The sequence below is a fragment of the Schistocerca serialis genome, chromosome 6 (assembly GCF_023864345.2).
Source record: "Schistocerca serialis cubense isolate TAMUIC-IGC-003099 chromosome 6, iqSchSeri2.2, whole genome shotgun sequence".
NCBI lineage: Eukaryota > Metazoa > Arthropoda > Insecta > Orthoptera > Acrididae > Schistocerca > Schistocerca serialis.
The window spans coordinates 483,846,591-483,862,139 of NC_064643.1; the positions used below are offsets into that span (position 1 = coordinate 483,846,591).

The 15,549-nt window shown below is 41.5% G+C and overlaps 1 protein-coding gene across 2 annotated transcripts in view; it reads left to right on the forward strand.

Annotated features, from left to right (window-relative positions):
- LOC126484009 (3-hydroxy-3-methylglutaryl-coenzyme A reductase) overlaps positions 1-15,549 on the forward strand; it is a 405,549-nt gene that overhangs the window by 178,801 nt on the left and 211,199 nt on the right. The window contains exon 1 of one of the 2 annotated variants that reach the window (XM_050107330.1): positions 7,888-8,013. The exons of the other annotated variant lie outside the window; for it this stretch is intronic. The gene's annotated coding sequence lies outside the window, so the exon portion shown is untranslated. Of the gene's footprint in view, positions 1-7,887; positions 8,014-15,549 lie in introns of those variants that run through there. 2 annotated transcript variants of the gene reach the window in all.

Consider the following 15,549-nt stretch of genomic DNA (forward strand, 5'->3'; position numbering starts at 1 on the left):
TCATATCATTGAAAAGATGAATGAAATAAGTAGTAGTGTCAGTGGTGTGAAACAGCTGAAATCGTTAAAATTGAACAAAGCTCCTGGGTCCGATGGAATCCGTGTCAGATTCTGTACTGAATTTGCTCCTCAGTTAGCCACTCTTCTAACTATAATCTATCGTAGATACCTCGAAGAAAATAACGGCCCAGTTCTTGGAAAAAAAGCACAGGTCACATCTGTCTGCAAGAAAGGTAGTAGAAATAATCCACAAAACTACTGTCCAGTATCCTTGACATTGATTTGTTGTAGAATCTAAGAATATATTCTGAGCTCAAACACAATGTGGTATCTTGAATAGAACGATCTCCTCAGAGCCAGCCGGTATGGGTTCTGAAAACATCGATCATGTTAAACCCATCTCGCGCTTTTCTCACATGATATACTGAGAGCTTTGGATCAAAGAGGCAGGTAGATGCAGCATTTAATGATTTCCGAAAAGCATTTGGCTCAGAGCCGCACTTACTCTTATTGTCAAAAGTACGATCATACGGCATATCAAGTGAAATCTGCGACTGGATTGAGGACTTTTTATAGGGAGGACGCATCATGTTATCTTGGATGGAAAGTCTCCGTCACATGTGTGCCCCAGGGAAGTGTGTTGGGACCCTTGCTGTTCATGTTGTACATTAATGACCTTGCAGAAAATATTAATAGCAAAATCAGACTTTTTATTGATGCAGTTATCTACAATGAAGTACTGTCTGAAAGAAGCTGTATAAATATTCAGCCAGATCTTGACAAGATTTCAAAGTAGTGCAGAGATTGGCAACTTGCTTTAAATGTTCAGAAATGTAAAATTTTGCACTTCACAAAACGAAAAAAACGTAGTAACCCATGACTGTAATATCAAGGAGTCAGAGCTGCAATTGGCCAACTCATTCAAATACCTGGGTGTAACACTTTGTAGGGATGTGAAATGGAATGATCGCATAGGTTCAGTCGTGGGTAAAGGAAGTGGTAGACTTAAGTTTATTGGTAGAATACTGGGGAAGTGCAATCAGTCTACAAAGGAGATTGCATACAAATCACTCGTGCGACCGGTTCTTGAATATTGTTCAAGTGTGTGGGATCCGTACCGAATCGGACTAACAGGGGATATTGAAATTATACAGAGAAGGGTAGCACAAATGGTCTCAGATTTGTTTGATCCATGGGAGAGTGTCACAGAGATACGGAAGGAACTGAACTGGAAGACTATTGAAGGTAGACGCAAACTGTCCCGAGAAAGTCTATAGATCTATTAACGTAGTTTCAAGAACCGGCTTTAAATTATTACTCTAGGAATATACTACAACCCCCTACGTATCGGGGTTGTGAGGATAAGATTAGAATAATTACTTCATGCACAGAGGCATTCAAACAATCTTTCTTCCCGCGCTCCATACGTGAATGGAACGGCAAGAAACCCTTATAACTGGTACAGTGGGACGTATGCTTTGTCATGCACCTTACGGTGGTTTGAAGAGTATATGTGTAGATCCAGATTCTAGCAGACATAATTGATACAGCAAGACTCTCTTTCGCTGTTAGAGGGAAATATTGCGTCCTGATTGAATAAAAAAAGATGAAGTGTGGGTCTCTCAACCCGTGAACGGGCTTGTAACGTAGCAGGAAGTGGAGTGCAGCCTTGCGTTCGCAGCGTAACTAGGAAGGGGACAGTGGCGGGCGCATGTTTCTGTCGTACTGGGCTAGGTAGTACAAAGTTTGTGATATAACTCGCACTGGAGGTGAGGCAGAGAACGGGAACTAACAAGCGGTTCCTGTGGTCGATGACAGCCCTGGTCACGAAGTGAATGGATAGCCAGAAGCGAAGTGTAGAACGTTGTCATAAGCGTGCGTAAACAGTCCAAGCAGCAGCCCGAATCAAAAAAACGTTAAGCATAGGCAAGTTCAATCACTTTATTAGCAATTGAGCTTATCGAAGACCTTAGATAACAGCGAGAACTGCCGGTTAAGTGGTGGGGTCAGTGGACGGGTCCACGTAATGTGTCCGTTACGGTCCCCGTTGTATGAAGCCCGAGTACCTTGACCTTACCTCCATGTCTGCACTCTAACAGGACACGGAATCCGAATCAGTGTCGGATACTAAATCAATCGGCGTGACATCCTTTTATACCTGGAAAGATCCCCAGTACTCTGATAGTGGACTGGGGTCCGTCTTGGAGGGACTGGAACGAGGAAAAATCCTCGCTCCTACCTGGGGCTGAACCCGGGACCTCCAGGGCGGGAGCCTAGCCCTCTATCCGCAAGACCGCCGCCGTCACATCGAATCAATAGTTACGCAAATGGTAGAACATCGCTCCTCAGTTTTTACATAACTTGACAGCTGCTCAACAGCAGTTCCTGAGAGCTTATCTGTATTCAGAGTACCTCGCCTTCCGAGACGTCAGGGTTTTGTAATTGTCTTCCCAGTGAGACAAACGTTTACTGTTTCTCGCTTCGACTGTAATGTTCGACTGGCTTGGGAGAAGTTTATGGAACATAAAAATTCTGTTGTGTTCCACTACGTAACTAAGCAGTCAAAATACTGTTACGTGACCAAAAGCAAAATTCGTACAGACTGGTTCGCATGTTTTCATCAGTGTGTGACTACAAAGTTGACTCTCTCTCTCTCTCTCTCTCTCTCTCTCTCTCTCTCTCACACACACACACACACACACACACACACACACACACACACACATTCTCTCTGTGTTTCGTTTGTTACGTACTTCTTGCAGTTATTACTATGGCATAGACTGCCTCCTCGCTTATCTCCACCAAGGGAGGTGACCCACTGGGTCCTTTGTTAAGGAAGAACTGGGTTCGAATCTCCGTTCGGGAATTGAGATTTTTGTTTCCTCCAAATTGTACCAAACGTTTACCAAGATAGTTACTTCAAAAGTCTGTAATCGATCATTATCGGACAGAGCTTATACCCGGTCGATTCTGAAATGGGCAGGTTACTTTTTCTCTCTTCCGTAACGTCATTTGGTCTACGGTCTGAGACATTTGATACATATGTTTTCAAAGGGAGAAGTACAACAGTAAGTATGCCTCCGGAGAAAGGTGGTGATTTTCTTTCATTTTGTTGAAATGTTACTCAATGCTCAGATGGTAATGGCCATAGAACTCTAGAAAATGGAAATCTTTACGTGTGCGCATTGCATTTTACCTGAAATTTGTACACTGAAATCCTAACTTCAGAATCGAAACTATAAACAGACAAGTATTGGATGATAGGTTTCTTACAATATCCGGTTTTCGGTTTTTTAATACAAAATCACGGGTTAGTTGTGTTATTACTTTTTTAGTATGCGTTTTCGCTATTGCTGAAAGCGAGGCATACAAAGAAGGTGACATGACTTCGCCATATTATTGGAAAGCAATTTTAAGAGTCATTTACATGGACATCTATACTCTGCAAGTCACTTCACGGTGTGCGGCGGAGTGTACGTGTGGAACCACTTCTATTTTCTACTGCGCCACCCTTTAGATACCACTGGGGAACGTCAGCTTTGTACTGCGTTCCTTTAGACACCAATAACTCGTAGGAGATGTACTGTGTGAACAGGCTCTAAGAGCCCTGCAGTACTAAGGTGAAAAGCAACGTCGGTCAGTGTAACTCATTCTTGTAATGCTAAAGTAAGTTGTCCTGAGAAGACCTTGTCTACACTCAACGACTTAATCTGTGTGACTAAGGTAATCGTCTGTACTAGCGAGCTATAGCTCGCTACGACATCACTATGTGCGAAAGGGTGGACACAATAACACATTTCGTGGTATAATGGGGTCAGTGGTAGTTATTTGGATAGTAATTACAACAGTGCATCTGACTACGTTCGAGAGATAAACTACCTCCAGAAAAATACTAGACGCGAGAGTCTACGGGGTGTAGGAACGATGTATTTACTTCACCAATAACAGCAACCTACAGTGAAGCTTTCTCTGTGTACTCTGACAACACAACTAACCTTTCTCAACAACGTAGGTACCAGAAACGATAGCTTTCGTTTATAACTGACGAAAATGTTGTATAGATACGTTGCCTTGTGTAGTTGCCCATCTTTTGAAGCCTCAATAAATAATCGTATATACATTCAATCAGTGTGAACGTTATAAATTTTTACGTAAATCGGAGAATATGTTCACAAGGCAAAGATACAATTTTATGCTGTTTATGTCTCGTTGTCAATCAACGATAAACACTATAAGTAGCGCGTTGCTACAATAGTACCCTAGACCCTATTGAAATTTTATCATAATAAACTTTTCCGTTTATCTCAACCTTTAAGAATTAAGTGGAATAACTTTTCATTTATAATTAATCACTTTTCCATAACCGTAAAACTTGCCTTGCCTGTCTAAAGATCTTTCTTTACAATACAACTCGTTCACTGAAAAATATAATTCCTTCTCCTTAATTTCTTCGAACTTTGCTTTTATCAATATTCCAGTCTTTTACTTTATTGACCTTTGGATTTACTTTATCCCGAAAAGTTATATTCAAGATATTAGTCGGCTTTCAAATAAGCCTTTGATTATTTTTTCTTGTAATACGAGCTTCGGGATAAAGGACAAGTCGAGTACTGATCAAAACTGTTTTCTTTATTTCCTTCAATTAAATCATGTACAGGTACAAGTCAGCGTTTTATATTCCGAGTGCTGGTTCCGTATTCAAAACCCCAATAAGCGGAACTGTAATTAAAAAGAATAAAACAAAAAACCCGAGTGTCACCGCCACTTTTAAATGAACTTCAAATAATCAAGCAAACCCAACCACTTCAGTCGTTGACTTCCGCGACCCACCAATATTTAAAACTCAAAACACAGCACTCGATCATCTCTTTCAGAAAGAATTAGCGTGTTCTCTTTTAAATGGTTCTTCATTTGTCGTTTATGGAAAAGGGGAAAAGCCAGCAAATTCTCAATAAACTTCCAACTGTTTCTCAATAAATAATCCCCTAATGCGGGCTTTAATCCTCGACTACAAAATAACTAAACGACTTCGCGTGAACGCGTCTCTTAACATCCACCATCCAACGGAAAATCTCACAAAAATATTGAAACACGGTCCGCCTACCATAGTGTTGCTGTTAAGCAGCACAACGCTCAATTAATCACAACTAGGAAAAACTAATCTCACACTTCAATAAGTCGAAGCCTTTCCTATACCTGGCGAGTCTACACTCTACCAGAATCGGAGAAATAATCATTTTCTACACCGGCCGATTATTTTTCCAAAATATCTTTCTAAACGACGTAGAACTGCTTTGAACACACTTGAGTTCTATCCCCATAGCAGACTAATTCACGTATCGTACGTGTGCGCCCATCTCATCACACTCTTGAGATAATCTCTCTCGAGGCTCACTAGTCGAACAATACTCGGATGCTACTCCTGAAATTCTAAAAGGACAAGCCGAGAACCATTCTCTGCGAACAAACATGTCACGCTAATTCTCTCTTTAACAATAAGCGTTCATTCTCTGCTGTCGCCGGCAAACGTTCGTAGTGACCAGGTGCTTCGTAAACGGTATCTTTGCCCCACGCCGCGATTCAACAATCGGCTGGGCGTTGCGAGCTCGCTGACTCGACAGAATACAGCTTTTCTCGACCTCAGGTGTCACATGTCTATAACATTTTAACACAAAATATAAGAAAAGTACACAAATAACTCAACAAACTCTTCATTCTCCTAGCACATAAAAACGATAATAAGTTGAGACGATACAAACAAGTGAAGCACCTTTTTTTCGGGCTGAAGACCGTTTGGCGCGTTACAATTTCCTACCTTTCATGTTCCATTCGCGAGTGGTACGTGGGAAAGATGGAGTTCTATTTTCTTGCAATGATCATTTCGCAACAGGTTTGAGGCAGGAAGTAATATGTTGCCCGACCCTTCTTGGAGCGTAGGCTCTCGAAAGTTCAGAAATAAACCCGCCCATGATACACAACGCCACTTGTAGCTTTTGCCATTGGAGTTTGTTCACCATCTCAGGAACGCTTTATAATCTTAAATCGGATGGATTATTTTTTGTTATTGTTGTTTTTAGTTCGAATACTGGTTTGATACAGCTGTAAATGCCACTCTATCTTGTGCAAGTCCCTTCATTTCTGAATTACTACCGTAACTTACATCCTTTTAAATCTACTTACTGTATTCATCTCTTGGTCTCCCTCTACGATTTTTACTCCCCACACTTCCCTCCAGTATTAAATTGATGATGTGTCCTGTCAACCTATCCCTTCTCGTAGTCGGGATCTGCCACAAATTTCTTATCTCTAAAGTTCTCTTTAGTCCTTCATTATTAATTACGTGATCTAACCATGCGATTTTCAGCATTCGTCTGTACTATCACATTCAAAATCTCCATTCTCTTCTTGTCTAAACTGTTTATTGCACATGTTTCACTTCCATACATGGCTACTCTCCAGATAAAAACCTTCAGAAAAGACTTCCTACCACTTGAATCTATATTCGACGTTAAAAAACATCTACACAACAGAAACGCTTTTCTTGCCATCTTCATTCTGCATTTTATATCCTCTACTTCGGCCATCATTAGTTATTTTATTGCCCAAATAGCAGAACTTATCTACTACCTTAAATGTCTCGTTTCCTAACCTAATTCCCTCAGCATCATCTGATTTAATTCGACTACATTCTGTTAACCTTGTTTTGCTTCTGTTGATGATCATCTTATATCCTCCTTTAAAGACACTGTCCATTCCGTTCAATTGATCTTCCAAGTCCTTTGCTTTCTGTGACACAATTACAATGTCGTTGGCAAACTTTAAAGTTTTTCTTTCTTCTCCCTGCTCTTTAATTTCTATTCCAATTTTTTTCATTTGTTTCCTTTACTGCTTGCTCAGTATACAGATTGATAACCTTGGCGATAGGCTACAGCCCTGTCTCACTCCCTTCTCAACCACTACTTCCCTTCGTGCCCCTCGACTCTTATAAATACCGTCTGGTTTCTGTACAAATGGTAAATAGCCTTTCGCTCCCTGTATTTAACCCCTGATACCTTCAAACTTTCAAAGAGAGAATTCTGTTCAACATAGTCAAAAGCTTTCTCAAAATCTACAAATTCTATAAACGTAGGTTTGCTTTTCGTTAACGTATCTTCTACGGTACGTCGTAGGGTCAGTATTGCCTCGCGTGTGCCTACAGTTCTCCTGAACCCAAACTGATCTTCCCCGAGGTGCGCTTTTACCAGTTTTTCCATTCGACTGTAAAGAACAGTCTATCTACATACGTGAAACGTTATTCTGCAGTCTTCACGAATTGTTATCCTGCCTCTAACGTAACTTTTTGGGGCTGTTTTTTCTGCGAAAACACAAAATGTTATCTGAAAAGCATGAGCAACAATTTTAATTTTTTAAAAGTTTTCTAAAAATGTGCATTTTCAGCTGTAGGAATTTGTGTTTTCCTTGGACACCATACGGGCACATTTCACTGCCATTCTTCTGTTTTGAATGCTATGTTCTCCTGTGTTTTTCATTGGAGTTACATGAGCACTCTGTGGAATTAAAAAAAAAAAAAAAAAAAAAAAAGACATTAACTTTGTGCCTAGAAACAAAGTGGTAAAATGAAGCTCACGTTTTGGTTCATACAGGTATTTTTCTAAGTTAGTTTTCATTGTTACTGGTCGTAATTGACACGTTCAGCCACACTGTGTTCCTTGGATAGCGTTCGAGGAATATGTAGTACTGAATAAAATTAACGCGACGCGTGAAATTTCGTGCTGAACGTGCGAGATACAGCTGAGCAGATTGGCACGTGGTGTCTGCGCCTCGCGGCGGGGGGAACAGGCGGGCGTGCACGACTCGAGCCGAAGATGCCCGAGCACAGTCTGGTCAGGATAGTAAGGCGTGCCGGCTGGCGCGTGGCGTCAGTCTGTCAAGGGACGCGTGTGTGAACGCAGCTAGCGGCTCGGCCCCTTGGCGTCAGAAGCCACAAGCCACGTTCTGTCGGATCGTTGCCAGGTAGGCGAACGGCTGCAGCTCCCGTCTGGCGCGTGTCGGCGGGCTTCTCTAATTTTAGTGTTGTCTTACATAATTTCTATTGCATGCTCTGTGCTTTTGTCGAACGACTATAGGATTTAGCGTGTTGTCCATAATATCAAGCCATATCGATGCCTTCTGTATAAACATTAACAAACTGACGAGCTTAATATTAATTTTATTGACGACCCACTGCTCCACACAGTGTTCATTTATTAGTTCCCTTTGTCTTGATGTGGAACAATACCTAAGTTTGTGTTCCGTTAATCCCATAAACATAACCTCGATCGAAAGAAGCTCCTTCTCCCACATATAAAAATTTTTGTATAACTCTGCTCTGCATATTATGTTCATGCTACAAATACGAGCAATAGAAGAAAATGTAAAATAGACCTGCTTTAACTTCAGATGAAGATATTAATCCATCTGCGAGACAGAATGCTTCTGGCTGTTAAGAAAGAGATACCGACAACAAATCTTATGTCTATATTTCGAAATATTCGGTTTTCTCTTTAAACGCACTTCCCTTTATGTGTACTCAGTTGATGTGGGGCTTAATAAGTGTTCGTTAATAGTATTAGCAAAAGTTATGACGTGCTTATCGTCCGGCGTCCACCTGTTGCTTGTTTCCATAGAAAGGCTTTGCCTGCTACTATCATACAACTCTGCTCCAGTAAAAAGCTTTTGGATGTTGGAGAGGGGCGAAAGAGAGGTCTTTGTTTATTTTTTTACGTACCCTCCTGTGTCTTTTCTTCTACATAGGTCAGATATCCTGTCCTCTCAACGAAGAGGTTTGTAATATTGAGGAGTACGAGCTCGAATTGGACGAGGGTGGGGAAGCAGAGTGGCCTGTCTTATTTCAAAATAACCCTCAAAGTATTTACCCCCAATGGATTTAGGGGAAACACGAAAAACATGAATCCAGATGACTGGACGGATATTTGAGACTTGTTGCTCCAAAATGCGATACACTTTGGAGAACAAGTTAACCACAGAAAGCATTAAAATCGCGATCTGCCTTCTAGGTGCAGGTATATCTTCATACTTAATCAGGAGAGAGAGATGGAGTTCATTACCTATTGGACTGTGATTTGGATTTATATGAAACGAAAAGAGTGCATAAATTACTCAATAATGTATTTCCCTCTCTCTCTCATTGCTGGAATAATTTTTCGACCCCAGGTCTGCTGAGAGAAGCTGGTTTGGATTTGAAGAAATAATTCTAGTGTGATTTGAGAGTCATCTCCATCACCTAGGGAGTACCCTTGCAGATTGTAAGATGGAGAGTAGTAGAGTTGGGAGTCTGAAGGTGCAACGTTATTGTGTGAGTTCCTTCAATTGATCTCCTAGCGAGTTGCTGTAGTTGTCTTGTCAGCGAACTGTCTGCATTATCATGGTGTTGTGTCACTTTTTTTTTTTTTTTTTTGCCGGCGGCGGTGGTCTAGCGGTTCTAGGCGCTCAGTCCGGAACCGCGCGACTGCTACGGTCGCAGGTTCGATTCCTGCCTCGGACATGGATGAGTGTGATGTCCTTAGGTTAGTTAGGTTTAAGTAGCTCTAAGTTCTAGGGGACTGATGACCACAGATGTTAAGTCCCATAGTGCTCAGAGCCATTTGAACCATTTATTTTTTATTTTTTTTTATTTTTATTTTTTTTTTTTTTTTGTACTTAAGGTGCCAGATTAATTGCCAATATTTGCCAGCTGTTATGGCCAAATTCCCGGGAAGTAATTCGTATTATGCGAGATATTCTTTAACCCAGTGTACTCGTACGTTATCTACTGTTCACGTAGAGATGCCAAAAGCAGTCTTCAGTAGGAGCGATGGATATTACGCATGAATTTAAAATGCCAAGCACGCAGATGTAGACGAATTGTTATCCACAGATTTCTTCTTGAATAATGCTGTTCCCATTCATTATATGTTTTGATCTTGCCATTTGTAATAATTGAGTTCATCGTATCTGCTGATTCCCGGATTGGCTGGAATACTCATCACGAGAATATTTTACTGCAATCCGATGATCGTGGCAAATCGTTTTCATCAAGTGACCCTCTTTGAACCATAGCAAGCAAATACTTGGCATGTTTTTCGTAGTTTTCGTAACGCAGTAAACGATCCAAATGTTTCGTATCATCCGTGTGGCCATTGTTTCTGATAAGTCCAAAAACAAGAATGTGTACGAAATGTTATGTCGTTCCACTTTCCTTAGTGCGCTTGGCTTAAATATGGATAACTCAGAGCGTAGTTACAAGTATAACGCTAGAAACCGTGGATGGTATTTCAGAAGCCGTCAACAATGCTGTGCAACATATTCTTGTGGGGAATAAAAACGGCTTCGAATTTTTCCAACAGACTGTGGCCCGATTCGCGAACAATGACAGTTCGCGCCTGTCGCGACACTGATGGGGTTGTATTGTTGCGGGTTCCCAGCGACAAATACGGTACGCACATATACATGCTTTCCGCTGAAGAGAGCATGTATCCTGCAAATTATGTATCTCCTCGCAAGCTTATGTAGGATTTATCACTTACCACGATCATAGCGATCACTGCTCGCATGAAATGGGATAAAAATTCAGTGAAGGACTAGCTACACTCGCGTTTAATGCTCGCATTGGCTGTGCCCTCCACAGAAGAGCGCTCAGAACACAACCGAAGTCTCACTGGCCGTCGGAGAATGACGTAGGTGCGCATAAAAGCCCAAACTCGACCGTCATCGTTCGTGACTGCAACTATAGTCCTAGCGGCACCGTTTCTTCATGGACACGTATTGTTCTCATCACTTAAAGCGAGGTCTCACGCTGATTTGGAGATTGGGATAATATAGAAAGGAATGCTGATTTTGGCATTACAATACGGTAGTGAAGCCAGAATGTTGATGGAAGTGAATGTCTAGCATTACTGTAATTTGGATAAATAAAGAAAGACGACTCATTGGAAAAATATTAGGCCCAGAAAAAACTATAGAAAGCATGGAAATTAGGTGTAATGAAATTTATCGAAACATAGAAACATATCAGAAGTAAAAGACTGATAGTTTTTGGACATTTGTATCGAATGCAAGGCAGTGGGTTAACCGAAGAGATCTTCAAGTATTCGTAGGAAAAGAAGTTAACAAGGTGGATCAATGAAACAAAAAAGTATTTAAAAGAATATATACGAGGGTGTGCTGAAAAGCAAAGACCCTTAAATTTTTCAAATAAAACAATCGTTATTAACATTATAAGTCTTTCCTCTTCCGCACTGGACTCGCATTCGGGAGGACGACGGTTCAATCCCGTCTCCGGCCATCCTGATTTAGGTTTTCCGTGATTTCCCTAAATCGTTTCAGGCAAATGCTGGGATGGTTCCTTTGAAAGGGCACGGCCGATTTCCTTCCCAATCCTTCCCTAACCCGAGCTTGCGCTCCGTCTCTAATGACCTCGTTGTTGACGGACGTTAAACACTAACCACCACCACCACTTTCCTCTTCGTGTCGACAAGCTTGCAGCCCTCTGCAATTGGAGGGCTCCGAATTGTATCGTGTAACATGGCGGTGTAGTAACTATATCGGTGCTTGAGAAACAGCGCGCTGCAATCCCTCTCCTTCAGCATGACAGTACCAGACCACTCACCAGCACTGCGACATCTTCAACAACACGACGCCTTGAGTTCACTGTCATCGGTCATCCTCTAAACGGTCCTGATTTCGCCTCATCCGATATCCATTGGCTTTCAGACCTTAAAGAACACGTTCGGGGATTTCGATTTGATGGTGATGAAGCGGTTCAAACAGGGGTGAGGTTCACGCTTCCTCAACACAGACATTCAACAGTGACGGTATTGGGAGAATGTGTTCGCCGCCAAGATGATTATGCTGAGAAATAAATACGTGAACAATACAGATGCAGAATGTTAATAACAGCCGGCCGCGGTGGTCTAGCGGTTCTAGGCGCCCAGTCCGGAACCGCGCGACTGCTACGGTCGCAGGTTCGAATCCTGCCTCGGGCATGGATGTGTGTGATATCCTTAGGTTAGTTAGGTTTAAGTAATTCTAAGTTCTAGGGGACTGATGACCACAGCTGTGTTAAGTCCCATAGTGCTCAGAGCCATTTGAACCATTTTTTTAATAACATTTTTTTTATTTAAAAAGCTCTAAGAGTTTTCACATAAAATATTGGGAGGCATTATTGTTCAGCACGCCGTCGTAAAATCTGAAGAAACAACCGACAGAAGTGTTTAGGGGGGGGATATTGCATATGCTCGTATTCCAAGGTAGAAGAGTGAAAAAAAACTGCTATGGTGTGTTCGGAAGATAGAAAAAAAATAGGTAACAAACGGAAGGGTACTGGAAGAAAAGAACAGCATATAAGGAACTGAAACTGACACACGGTCATTAGTTGACCTATCCAAGAAGGAAATAATATTAATAATTGTTATTATTATTATAAAGAGCGTACACCTCTCTCGACATCGCACTTACCCGGTAATCCTGTATGTTGTCCACAGGACTGCTTGCAAAATCTGTAGATGTCAAAAAAAGATGCAGTTTTTCCATAGGCACTTGTAGACATAGGCGTCGACAGTTGAAGTGCGTCACAGTTGACATCAGCGTAACAAGCAAATGACATGTGAATTGAATAGCCCAGACAAGCCTGACAGCGTGGGAAACAGCCCAGCGCGCCTGAACTTTCTTTTTACACGAATCTGTTGCGTACTTTCCCTGATTTATTTATCCAGCAAAATTTTGTATTTAAGTTATGTTTATGCAAGAGGTTCGAAACGTTTAGAAAAGGAACATGGCTGTTTTTTTCTCTCCTCTCCGGTGACGAGATGTAAGGAGCTTAATGTTTGTTGGGAGTCTGAATCGGTTCAAAAGCAGGATGTGCGAAAGAGCGAATTAAGGCTCGTAGAACTTTTGCTTACGAAAAGTGAGAGGAGCTCTTGTGTCGTATTAGGAAAATATTCCACTCATTCCGACTTTAGTTAAACTGAGTTGGTTGGTACGCAAAAGTGGGTACTCGGTTCTGTTTCTGTAAAATTATTGTTCGTGCAAATCAAATTTCAGTTCATGAGTGTTACATGTCTCCATTATAATTGTATTTTTACATATTTTTCCTCTTCTCAAACGGACAGGTTGAACGCTTGCTTTCCAACCATACCACAGAAGCCTTGGAGTGGGGAATATTTAAAAGAATCTTGCTAGACCAACATTTACATGATTATCAAAGGACACGGCAGTATCCTAATATAGGATCCAGGCCCACGATTTTAAATGCCCTTTTCGCGAAAGTGGCAGACTTACAGAATGGTAAATATTTCTGTACAATATCCTGTCGTCACAGTCTTGAAAGATTACGGATGCTATTCTGCACCAAGTCCACGTATATTACGGCTCTCAAAGAGGAAGATGTGTCGGATTTGATGTAACAACACGAGAGCAGTAGAAAACCGTACTTGAGCCATGAGGCTTTGTGTAATTACGTCTGTTAGATAGCTGAAAAAGTCACTCAGCGTTCATCGCTAGACTCTGTTGATTAACGTACGGCTCTGTTGATTCAGCATTCCGAGTTTTCTTTTCTCAGTTGAAAGTTCGACAGAAATCAAGATGAGGAGAGGCGAAGCAACCAGTCATGAAGTGCTGAATAAAATATACCAACATTCGCTTCAAGTGAAGTGATTTAGTGGTACTGCGAAAATCCATAACACGTCTCTTCTGAAGGGTGTTTAACACACCGTCGTTAAATACCGCTATCGATTCATGTTTCGTGCCACATTCGGCTGACTGTCCTGATCCTTGGCTGGTACGGACAATGGGGTTTCGTCTGTTTTGCTGGAAGAACAGAGAACGAGTCTCCGATTCGGAAATCAATGACAACAACATCTGTTTGTTGCTTTCTGCACTGGATTTAATTAAAAAACCAATTTCGTGGTTAGTCATTTTTTTACTGCTCTTCCCGAGCAGTATTTCTGTGTGTAAAACGCACACGCGCTCCCGCACAATCACACACACACACACACACACACACACACACACACACATTGTACCTATTGTGAATATGAGTATACGTATACACCTATTGCGAATGTGGATGGCAGGCAGTAATCGCGAGACTGTAAGTCCAAGGTCTTGGATTGGGACCGTGCAAAGTCACTCTATGAGAGATGAGTATGAATGTAAGGGTACTTTCCACACTTTGATGATAGGTCGTAAAGTAAATGCTGACTGAGAGTACCTTATTCTTTAGATTGTACCGCATTCGAGGGAAATGGGGTCCAGATACCCGCTTGTACATCCAGATTTAGGCTTTCCGTGGTTTACATTACTCGATTAATATTAATGTAGTTCGTTTATAAAGGACATGGCTGAAGTCCTCCTTCATTCCTGCCCAAGTTGAGCTTGTAACCTGTCCCTGATGACGTAGTCGTTGACGAAACAATGAACTGTAATCTTCCATTTTTTAGTTAGAGATTCCACAGCTGCACGTTGTTTTTATTGTATTTGTTTATCTTTCCTTCTTGGCCACTTGTTTCGGGGTCGCAGCCCCATTCTCAAGCAATCGCTCCTGTCATCAGGCATGCTGTCCGGCTGCGATCCGCCATTACCACTCTTATCCCGCCATAGAAATGGGATTATCGCGATTTTTTGGTAGTAACTGCGATTCTTTCTTTTCTCAGTGCTTTGTGTATATGAAAAGAAACCGGTGTGCGTCTCGGTTCGAACTCCATGTGAAACTGTAGGTCCCTTATGACTGGATAAGTAAGATTGTTCAGTAGTTGGAGGAAAGAAAAAGGTATGCCACTGTATCAGGACTACGTCACTAGTAAAGCTCTGCAGTGCTCAGACCTATCTTCAGGTAGAAGACTACTTGATTTTTGCGGACATATGAACATCAACAAAAGCAAAACGAGAATAATGGAATGTAGTTGAATTAAGTCAGGTGATACTGAGGGAATTAGATTAGGAAATGAGACACTTAAAGTAGTAAAGGAGTTTTGCTATTTGGGGAGCAAAATAACTGATGATGGTCGAAGTAGAGAGGATATAAAATGTAGACTGGCGATGGCAAGGAAAGCCGTTCTGAAGAAGAGAAATTTGTTAACATCGAGTATAGATTTAAGTGTAAGGAAATCGTTTCTGAAAGTATTTGTATGGAGCGTAGCCATGTATGGAAGTGAAACATGGACGATAACTTTGGACAAGAAGAGAATAGAAGCTTTCGAAATGTGGTACTACAGAAGGATGCTGAAGATTAGATGGGTAGATCACATAACTAATGAGGAGGTATTGAATAGAATTGGGGAGAAGAGGAGTTTGTGGCACAACTTGACTAGAAGAAGGGATTGGTTGCTAGGACATGTTCTGAGGCTTCAAGGGATCACCAATTTAGTATTGGAGGGCAGCGTGGAGGGTAAAAATCGTAGAGGGAGACTAAGAGATGAATACACTAAACAGATTCAGAAGGATGTAGGTTGCAGTAGGTACTGGGAGATGAAGAAGCTTGCACAGGATAGAGTAGCTTGGAGAGCTGCATCA